Genomic DNA, 9900 nt, shown 5'->3' with positions numbered 1-9900 from the left:
ATCTGTAATACTAACTTTAATCAAAATAGGATACAAAATAGGAAAGTACTATTTACGGATTTTTCCTGTTTCTGTGAACGGAAGTTATTTGCATAGCAAGGATTCTAATATAGAAGAGAGTCCATTTTTCAACTAAAATCAAAGAAGTAGGGATACCATCTATATGATTAATTTTATTGGTCAGCTTGGCTATTTCAGCAATTTCAGACCATGAATAACTATTTTTGAATTGTGGAAGTCGTTGCCACTTTCCAGGATCAGACCCAGATTATTTTTTCTGCAACCAAAAGATTGTCCAATAGTAGCTCCATGACCTCATTTTGTTTGTCCTTTAAAAACATACAAGAGTTATGTTAAAAGTTCAAATTGTACAGTCTTCCACATTATTTGATAAATTATTTGTACTATAACATTTTAAAGAAAGCTCCTTTCTTCTTTGAATCTAGGAATATCAAGGATCTAGTTTGTTTTAATTTCTTCTCAAATTTGCTCTTGGGTGCGTCTTTTCATTAGACAACATCTGCTATCACTTTTGATACCACAGGAAGCAATGGCAGGAGCTAATCCATACTGGATTATAAATAAACAGCCTTTAGAGTCCATCGAGGAACTTTAACCAGAGAAATAGTTGTCTACTAAGCCTCCTGCATTTATTGACATTTATCTATTGTGGTTTCATCAGGTAGTGTAAATACCTCAGAAAGCCGTTGAAAGTCACTGTTAGTTGTAAGGAGAGAGAAACACAGCATCCATTAGACTAAAATTGCCTGACTGTCCATAAACCACAAATGATGCCCATACATTAACAGGGTACATATACATCAGTTCTTTTAACGTGGATGCATTTAATTTCGCATACTCACAGCCAGGCACCACAAAGTTAGGATTATAACCTTGTATTCCATGTTTATGGTAGCCACCTTTCTTCTGACCTGTGTTTTATGCCTTTAAAGACTGCCATTCAATACGCACAGTCTTTCCCATCACAGTACTGGAAGTTTGTAATGGGAAAAGCTGTGTATGCTGAATTTTTGCATGCTAGTCAGCTTTTAACCTACATGACATGAACCTACCCGCTCACTGTGCTCTACATCTAAGGTCTTCCTCCAAGTGCCTACTCCAAGGGAAGCTCGTAGGACAGCAACAAGTGAGAAGGCCTGTTCAGTGGTAGCCCCCCAATTATGGAATGATCTCCCCGACGAGGCTCACCTGGCACCAACATTGTTATCTTTTCGGCGCCAGGTCAAGACTTTTCTCTTCTCCCAGGCATTTTAACAGCATTTAACAATGTTAAATTTGGTTTTAATGGACCCCAGAATTGTTGTTTTTAAATGGATACTGTTGTTTTATACTGTTTTTATGTTTTTGATAGTTTTTAAATTTTGTATATTTTTAATGTTTACTGTTTTTAATTGCTGTAAACCGCCCAGAGAGCTTCGGCTGTGGGGCGGTATATAAATGCAATAAATAAATAAATAAATAAATAAATATTAAAGGCCTAAGACAATATACAGCCATCATGATTAGTAGCCACTGATAGACATAGGCCTTCGCTAGACCTAAGGTTTATCCCAGGATCGTCCCGGGGTCATCCCTGTTCATGTAAATGACACACCGGATATCCCGGGAGCAGGCAGGGACGACCCCGGGATAAACCTTAGGTCTAGCTAAGGCCATATACTCCATTAATTTGTTTAATCTCCTTTTAAAGCCATCTAAATTGGTGCCCATTACCAAAGGGGCACAACCTCTTTCAGCCTGAGGGCCAAATTCCATTTTGGAGAAGCTTTTGAGGGCTGCACTCCAGTGAAGGGTGGGGGCAAGGGGCGGGGCCAAAACTACCAATGTATTTTAGCTTAAAGTTCTCACTGACAGTAACTAAGCCTTAAGAGAAGCATTTCAACCATTTAAAATGGGGGGGGGGGATGCACAAAAGTTGGGAAACCACAAAATAATCACTGATCAGGGTAAAAGGGGAGGGGTAACGAAAGGGGTGTGGCCATCTGGAGAGCCCTGGAGGGTCACATTTGGCTCCCAGTCTGCACCCCTGGCATACGGGGATTCAAACACCTCCCTAGACGGACACCTGGAAAGAGGTAGTAATGTGGTCATTGCTGTTTGTGCCATTGGGTTGATGGACTGGTGGCACTGTTTTGTATGTTTTGTGTGTGCTGTGACGCAGTGGTATGTGCTGGATGCACACACACACCCCTTCATTATGAGTTCACTGGCTCAGTCTCTGTGTGTGTATGGCATGTGCGCATTGTTGCCAGCACATTCCCTGATTGGTGGACACTCGGTGGGTGGGGCTGAAATTTTTGAAGTTTTGGTATTTTCTGTTGTTGGGTTTTTCCTCCCTTCCCAGGGTGATGCATCCCATGTTGGATACAGCAGCAGTGTATCTTTGGTCTCAACATCATAGAAGTTCTGTTCAATATTTTCTCAATGAGTGTGTGAAGAGGGCCACATGGTTGCATGTGCAATCCCCACCCCCAACAACCCTGATTCTGCAAGAGCCGTTTGTGTGTGGAGATTTTGGAGGAAACTAAATTCATAGCTTATTTATTTATTACATTTTTATACCGCCCAATAGCCGAAGCTCTCTGGGCGGTTCACAAAAATTAAAACCACAAAAAACATCCAACAGGTTAAAAACACAATTACGAAATACAGTATAAAAAGCTGCTCTGATAATGTATTTCTAATGCCTTTTGTTTATATTTTTATGGAATTTTACAGTAGCTGGGATTTCTCCAATATTGCAATATACTAAATATATTTATTATTAATAATAATAATATTTATTTATAATGCGCCACCAATTTTCATGGCGCTGTACAGAATAAAACAAAACCAGACAATTTTTAGATGAAAATGAAATGCCACTTCTGAATTTCTAGGATCTAGATTGAATTCTGGAGTCTAGAGATTTTGTTGCGTTTATTTTTTATAAGAATGTACCCAAATATGTAAATTTCTTTCTTTCTTGCTGCTGCCAATTTTTTTTAAAAAATGGAATGAGGCAGAAAGCAAAATTGACAGAGCTGTCCATCATAGCAGAGGACTTTGAGTGCTCAGCTCCTAAAGGTTGGGTTTGAATCCCTGTGTATTCAACCATGTTTGTGGTACTGAATTTGGATTGCCACCTCTTGTTTCTGACAGGGTCCTCATCTTTAAAAGCAGGCAGGTGTGCAACATGGTCTTCTCCATGCTTGGAATTTGGCTAATTCAAACGAGTGAGAATTTTATTTGGTTCACTTTTTATAAGAACTTAACAAAATTTGCAGTTTTTCATAAATGGAACAGAAAAAATCTTGTGATTTACTAAATTTGAATGTGAGAGAAAGCGAAACTGACAGATTAATCCATCCCCAGTATACAATGAACTGTTTGTTTCAGAGACTTGGGAGGGTGCTATTTCTACTCTTCTGAGTAGGGAAAACAATTTCTCAGTCTCTCAAGAGGCAGCATGTGAGATGTGCCTTTCATCCGGAACCAAATCTTCTACTCAACCATGCACAGTTTGAGTAGCCTTGGGCGTGTCACCCATTCAGCCACTATATTACTGGTTATTATAACCTTATCACACAGGGTTGTTGTTGGTAAATATAGAACCGTAAAACATGTAGCGCAACCAACCAAACCAACCTATCCCAACCAAACTTCTGCATTCATTGCTGTGTCAACTTACTTCAGGGTAGCCATGATTAGGTCAGGCTGAAAATAAAATCTCAAATAAAGAATTAAAGATAGCAAGGCAATTTGGGGAAATGAAGCTGTTCTTTTCTTATAACTGGTAAGTCCCTTGTCCTTACTCCACCACACCCACTCCCTTTCCTGGGAGTTTGTCATTGCAACTTCCTGTCAGTTTTACACAAGGTCCCATCCACCTAAAGTTGGTCATGTCTTAAGTCTCACTGACACCAACATAATAAGTTAGTTGTGATGAGCTTAACAACAGTCCTATGAATGTTTACTTGCATGTTTACCCCTGTGTAAGTGAGCACAAGATTGCATTGATCAGCCTTGAGTTGCAATCCTATGCACACTTACCTGGGAGTAAGCCCCATGGAATACAAAAGAATGCACTTCTGAGTAACACGCATGTGCTGGTATACATGGCTAACTTTTGCTGGATTGGGGGCTGAGGAGATGAATTCTCCCCAGGCCAAGGAACGCCCAATACTTATTACTGGGGCCACGGGAGGGCGGAGGGGCCTCTAAATAGCCTGGTCCAGTACAGAGTTTGATGTGCCTAACTAACCCCGCTGATTTTAGTGCCTAACTGCATCGGGTCGGGATGCACACAATCCTTTTATACGAACATAAAGGTAACGGAGTCCTCTTTTTCATCGGATGTTAGAAGAAAGCCTGTCGGAATCATTTTTTCTTTTCTTTTTCGCCAACAGTTGGGCGTAGGGCTGCTGCTCCTTGAGAAGCCTATAGAAGGAATGGCATCCTAAAAGGAGCTGACACAGTTAGCAAAACTGGGCGGGGACGCTCTGGCAGGGACACAACTCAGCCGTCTAATGAAGTACGACAGTTAATCGAGTTCCGAATGGCCTCGGCAGCCCTCAGGCGCTTTGCTCGTAAGTCAGCCCCACCGAGTTCAGTGGGGCTCCCTCAGAAGAAAGACGCTTAGAATTACAGTGCCGCCCTCTACGGGTCTACTCAGAAGCAAGTCCTATTCAGCACAATGGGACTTACACCCAAGTAAGTGAGCTTTGGAGGGCAGCCGAAGGGTCTATTGCAATGCTTACTCGCCCCGGCCAAAGAAGGCTGCGTGATCGGACCTTCCCTCGCTCTCTCAATGCGCTGCTGCGCTCGTTCCTCGCCCACCACGTCCTCCCCTATCTTCGGGAGGACGCGTGCTCGCGAAGGGGGTGGGGTGGTTACCACTGCTCTTGCGGCTTCCTCTTTTTTTTCTCATCTACGCGCTCGTAGGACGCACGCTCTGAGCGGCTTCTCTTTCTCTCTCCAGGCGGCTGAGACCGCGGCAGGATGGGGCCCTGCGTAAGGTTGCGGAGTGGTGGGGGGAGGGAAAGGAAGGAGAAGGGGGGCTGCAGTGTCCCCGGGCTGGGCCCTGCGCGTGCGCGCTCCGAGCAGAGCGGAGAGGTCATTCCCCCCTCCCCTCTCCAGCGCCACCGGACTGAGCCAAGGGAAACCAGAGCGAGGCTGGGCGTGCAGCGTCACGGCGACGGCTTCAAGCCTCGCCCAGCCAGCGACAGCGAGGAGGGAGTGTGTGGGTACGCGCGCGCTCTCGCACGGGCGGGGGGAATTGAAGGTTCGGCCAGGGAGGCGGCGGCGGACGACGCGGGGAGCGGCAGCGCCGTCCGGTAGGTAGAGGCCGCCATGGCAATGAGGCGGGTGAGGGGGCGAGGTGGGGAGCGTGTCTGTGCCAGCGAGTGCGAGAGAGGACCGGTGCGGCACCGGGCGGGGTGGCGGCGAGTGTCTGACACAAGTGGGTCGGCAGCTAGAGCCTGCGAAGGGGGCGAGGGCCGGGTGGGAAGGGGGCGGTGGCGGCAGCAGCAGCAGTAGTAGTAGTAGTGTCGGCAGCGCTCTGCAGGCGGGACAAGGCTCTCGACATAGAACATGGCGGAGGCGGAACCGAGCCGACCGCTCCCCTCAGTGAAGAGAAGCCGGGCTAAGGCGGCTCCAAACCCTCGTGCCCCTCCCCCCTTCCTATGGCCGCGTCCCCAGGAGAAGTTAGAGCGGAAGGGGAAAGTTAGAGCCCCTGAGCCGAGGCCGCACCGGCACTTGGGGCCCGCCGTGGAGGAGGAGGGCGGTGTGGGGGGGCGGTGGGAGAGGAACTCCCACCCTGCTCTTAACGGCGAAGAAAGTTCTCGCCGGCCGGCCGGCCGGACACCGGTGTCGGCGGCCTCTGTTGGGAATCGCAGCCCCGCCTAGTCCGGCTGGGTCGAAGCTGCTCACTGTTTCCATTCTCCGCCCCAGCGGGAAGCTGGGCGGCCGCTCCTCAGGCTGAGATAGGCCTCTTCCGCTTCCCATTCTCCTGCCAGAATTCGTTTCCAGCCCCTAAGAATGAGCAACATACTCTGTGTGATGCTTCCGCCAAAGGGAGATAGCAGCGCCTGACGGGCAGACTCGAGTTTGGGCCAGGCCTTATTCTTCTGTGCATTTGGGTTGAATTCAGACTTTCGTATCGTGGGGTGGGAGAAGAAGAGGCACTGCCCCTCTGAAAGAGGTAATTTGTGGATTCTTTATTGATGACATATCTGTTAGTGTTATTTGTCCCCGTTAGAGAAATTGAGATCAAAGAGAGAAATCGAGGGTGGTGGAGAGAAATAAGGGTGGGTTCAGAGCAACAACCCTGTGCTTCTTTCCTTCATGGTAGTCCCAATAGACATGAGGTATCTAAGGCTTTGGACCTCGATGCAGTGCTTGTCACAAACATCACTAAAATCAATGGTTGTTAATTTCCATTAAATTGTACTTAAGTCTGCAGACAAAGAGTGACTGCAGCATTTATGTTTGAGTGAGCTTAGAAATTTACTTCAAAATGGAAGTCCTTACTACACCCCACCTTATTGTAAGCAATTATGTTTCTTAACTATTCTGGTTTTTAGCAACATCTCTATCTAGCAAGCAGACTTTCTTCAGCTCTTTGTGCTGTTACCTTTGTTGAATGGCTGTACAGTTTCTAGTTGACTTGCCCTAATTCAATATTTGAGTAACTTCCTGTCTCAAGAAACCAAATCTAGTCAAGACTGAATTGATGATGATTGTCAGAGGTCCATGACTGGGAGGCAAGGTGGCTTTCCTGTTAGTATTGAGGACTTCGGGTGCTTTTGAAATTAATACAATGTCTAGAAAGTCAGGATGCAGTGGTGTCAGGCTGGAACTGCTATTTGGCAGTTTTTTGTATTGATTGTAATTCTGAGGTTTGGCTGCCATAATGCTGTGCAGATTATCCTTGAAGAAACAGAGAGAGTTGAGCTAGTTTAGAATGTGAAGGCTTTGGAAGCTTCTTTCTCCATAGGAAGAACCACAGGGACATACTACATGCTCTGCCCTAACTTCCTGTCATGTTCTGGGCACTCTTCCTTATGTTGGCTTTGCCCTATAAAGCCTTTAATGGCTTGAGCCTTATGCAGCAAAGCAAAAAACTATCTCTCTCCCTATGTTCAATCATGAATCAAGAGTAGCCCTAATATTAACTTGTGTACCAGTTTTGAGTGGTAAAGACACTGAGGTGTGTTTTTATGACTGCTCCATGAACAGTGGGTGCCCTCTACCTCTGAGGATTTACCAAAGCTTAAAGTTTAAGAGAAGCAGTGAAAGACCATTCTGTTTCGGCTTAACTTTTGTTACTTGCTGTTAGGCCCACAGAGCAGAGGTGGGCAACTTGTGGCCCTCCAGATGTTTGGGCCCACAACTCCCATCAGCCATAACCAATGGTAAGTGATCATGGGAGTTGTAGGTCCAATCATTTGGAGGGCCACAAGTTTCCCACCCCTACAGAAGAGTGTATTTGTAAATATGTATTACCTGTTTTGGGCCATGAAGATTAGACAAGGCTTAAACTTAGATCACAAATGAAACTTAGGTTGTAATCCTATACATTCTTATCAGGGATAACGCCACTGAACTCAGTAGGGCTTAATTCTGAGTAGACATGTATAAAATTGTACTGTTAGTGTATTAAACTTTACCAACTGTATTTATGGTAATATTAAAATAAATTTTAACTTCTCTTGATATATATACACACACATATATACACTATTTTAAAACTTTGTAGTGGTGTATTTTGGATTTAGTATGATGACTTCTGAAATATTTGCTCACTAATTTTCTTGATGTATACTGTTGTGAATTCTGATTTTCTACATATACCTAGGGTGACCATATGAAAAGGAGGGCAGGGCTCCTGTATCTTTAACAGCTGTATTGAAAAGGACATTTCAGCAGGTGTCATTTGTATATATGGGGAACCTGGTGAAATTTCCTCATCATCACAACAGTTAAAGCTGTAGGTACCCTGCCCTCTTTTAAATCTGGTCTAGTATAGCTTCTGCAGCTTTAACTGTTGTGATGAAGATGGAATTCCACCAGGTTCTCCATACATACAAATGATACCTGCTGAAATTCCCTTTTCAATACAACTGTTAAAGATACAGGAGACCTGTCCTTTTCATATGGTTACCCTATATATACCTCTTCCTTGTAAGGTTGTATTTCTTTAACAGGTATCTAAATAATAAAATATTTGATTCTCCACACTTCTTCAGCAAGTATTGCAACAGGAGTGAATTTTACTATTAATGCTTTGGAGCAGGTTTTGTGCAATATTACATATCTTCAAAATCGATACATAGTTGTAAACATAGGCATTGTTTCTAAGTTTTCACTCTGCGAATGGAAGGAACTTTAATTTAATGGAATTAAAGTTCCATTAATGGAAAGAGTTTTGCTTATGGAATAACTGTTTCTGTGTGCAGAACTCCTTCTATTCATAGAAGGTCCTTCTGTTTATAGAGGGGGGAAATAGTATTTAATTTATTTGCAATGTTTGTATGCCACCAAAATACCTGGGAGGCTTACAGAAAAACAAAGCCATAGTATCCGAGACATAGTTTGTGACCTAAATTAGTAAGTATTCTAGTACAATCTCCTGCTTATTAGAAGATCTGCAATGCTGGATGCAACTATAGGTATCCCTGACAAATGGCCATTTAGCCTCTACTTAAATACCTGCAGCAAAGGAGAGCTCATCATTTCTTGAGGCAGCCGATTCCACTGTTGAACAGCTGTAATTATTCGGAAGATTCTCCTAAAGTTCAGCTGAAATCTGCCTCCCTGAAATTTCCACCCATTGGTTCTAGTTCTGCCCCCTGGAGCTACAGAGAATGCTTGCTCCTTCTGTGTAATGCCCCTTCAGACATTTGAGGATGATCATGTCTCCCCTGAGTCATCTTTTCATCAGGCTGTACATACCCAGCTTTTTCAAGAATTCTGGATAAGCCTTGGTTTCCAGTCCCCTCAACATCCTGACGTCCTTTTCTTAGAATGTTAGTTGACTTTTAATTAGATTCCATTTAGCCAGTTAAATCCCATTCCCATCAGTAAAAGAACACACTTCAAGTCTTGATCAAGTATAATCAAAAGGCTTTATCCTGAGTTAGTACTGTAGGAAGATACTAAAAGAGTATCTTGACTATTTTTGTGTAGTTTTCTTTGCATGTGTGCTGTGATCTTATTTGTCCTTTAGTCATTCTTATGGATAAGAAAGAGGCTTAAGAAATGTCCTGAATTTCTAGCTTGTGAAGCAAGAAGGCAAAGAATGCTGGGAGGGGCTGTAGCTTAGTGGTAGAAGCACATGCTTTGCCTGGAAAAGGTCCCCAGAAGACTCCATTCCCAGCTTCTCCAGGTCAGGCTATGAAGTAATCCAATAGTTAACCTACCCCAGTAATCCTATGTTCTTAACATGAAAATACTTGAAGTACAAATCAAACTAGACATTCAGAGATGACTTTAATGTGGGCCCGTTGGATGTCACAGAGCCAAGCTAGATATGAAGGGAAGTTCAGCTTTTAAATTCATCCGTGTGCTCTGTTAGTACATAATGTGGGCAGTGGGAGGTAATTTTTGCATCAAAAGGAGCAGCTAATTGAGGGAAGTTGAGCCCTCCTGTGCATTAACTCCCCATGCTTTGCCATTTCCCCCACAGTTCAAATATCAGAATTGAGGTGAAACGACAAAAAAAGTGCCTTTAAAAAGTGCAGGGAGACAGCTTCTCAACTATTGATGTAAAAACAATCCCACTTAAACTCTCATGCCCTGCTTTGTATGAACAGGACAGACATGTGAAAAACATGGCTTTTCCCTAACATGTCTAGTTTGGGCCTTATTCTGGTGAAGTTGGTTCATTGAACACCTACT

General features: G+C 44.0%; 1 protein-coding gene across 4 annotated transcripts in view; it reads left to right on the top strand.

Moving 5' to 3' along the window:
• The first annotated feature begins 4633 nt into the window (after positions 1–4633).
• RAP1B (RAP1B, member of RAS oncogene family) overlaps positions 4634–9900 on the top strand; it is a 31115-nt gene continuing 25848 nt past the window's right edge. The window contains exon 1 of one of the 4 annotated variants that reach the window (XM_063133906.1): positions 4634–4713. The gene's annotated coding sequence lies outside the window, so the exon portion shown is untranslated. Of the gene's footprint in view, positions 4714–5139; positions 5238–5267; positions 5337–6073; positions 6203–9900 lie in introns of those variants that run through there. The other 3 variants (XM_063133907.1, XM_063133905.1, XM_063133904.1) reach the window with 3 other exon arrangements.

Source organism: Elgaria multicarinata, chromosome 9 (genome assembly GCF_023053635.1).
Source record: "Elgaria multicarinata webbii isolate HBS135686 ecotype San Diego chromosome 9, rElgMul1.1.pri, whole genome shotgun sequence".
NCBI lineage: Eukaryota > Metazoa > Chordata > Lepidosauria > Squamata > Anguidae > Elgaria > Elgaria multicarinata.
The sequence above is the reverse complement of the archived record's forward strand: the minus strand, read 5'-3'. Positions and strand labels throughout refer to the sequence as shown.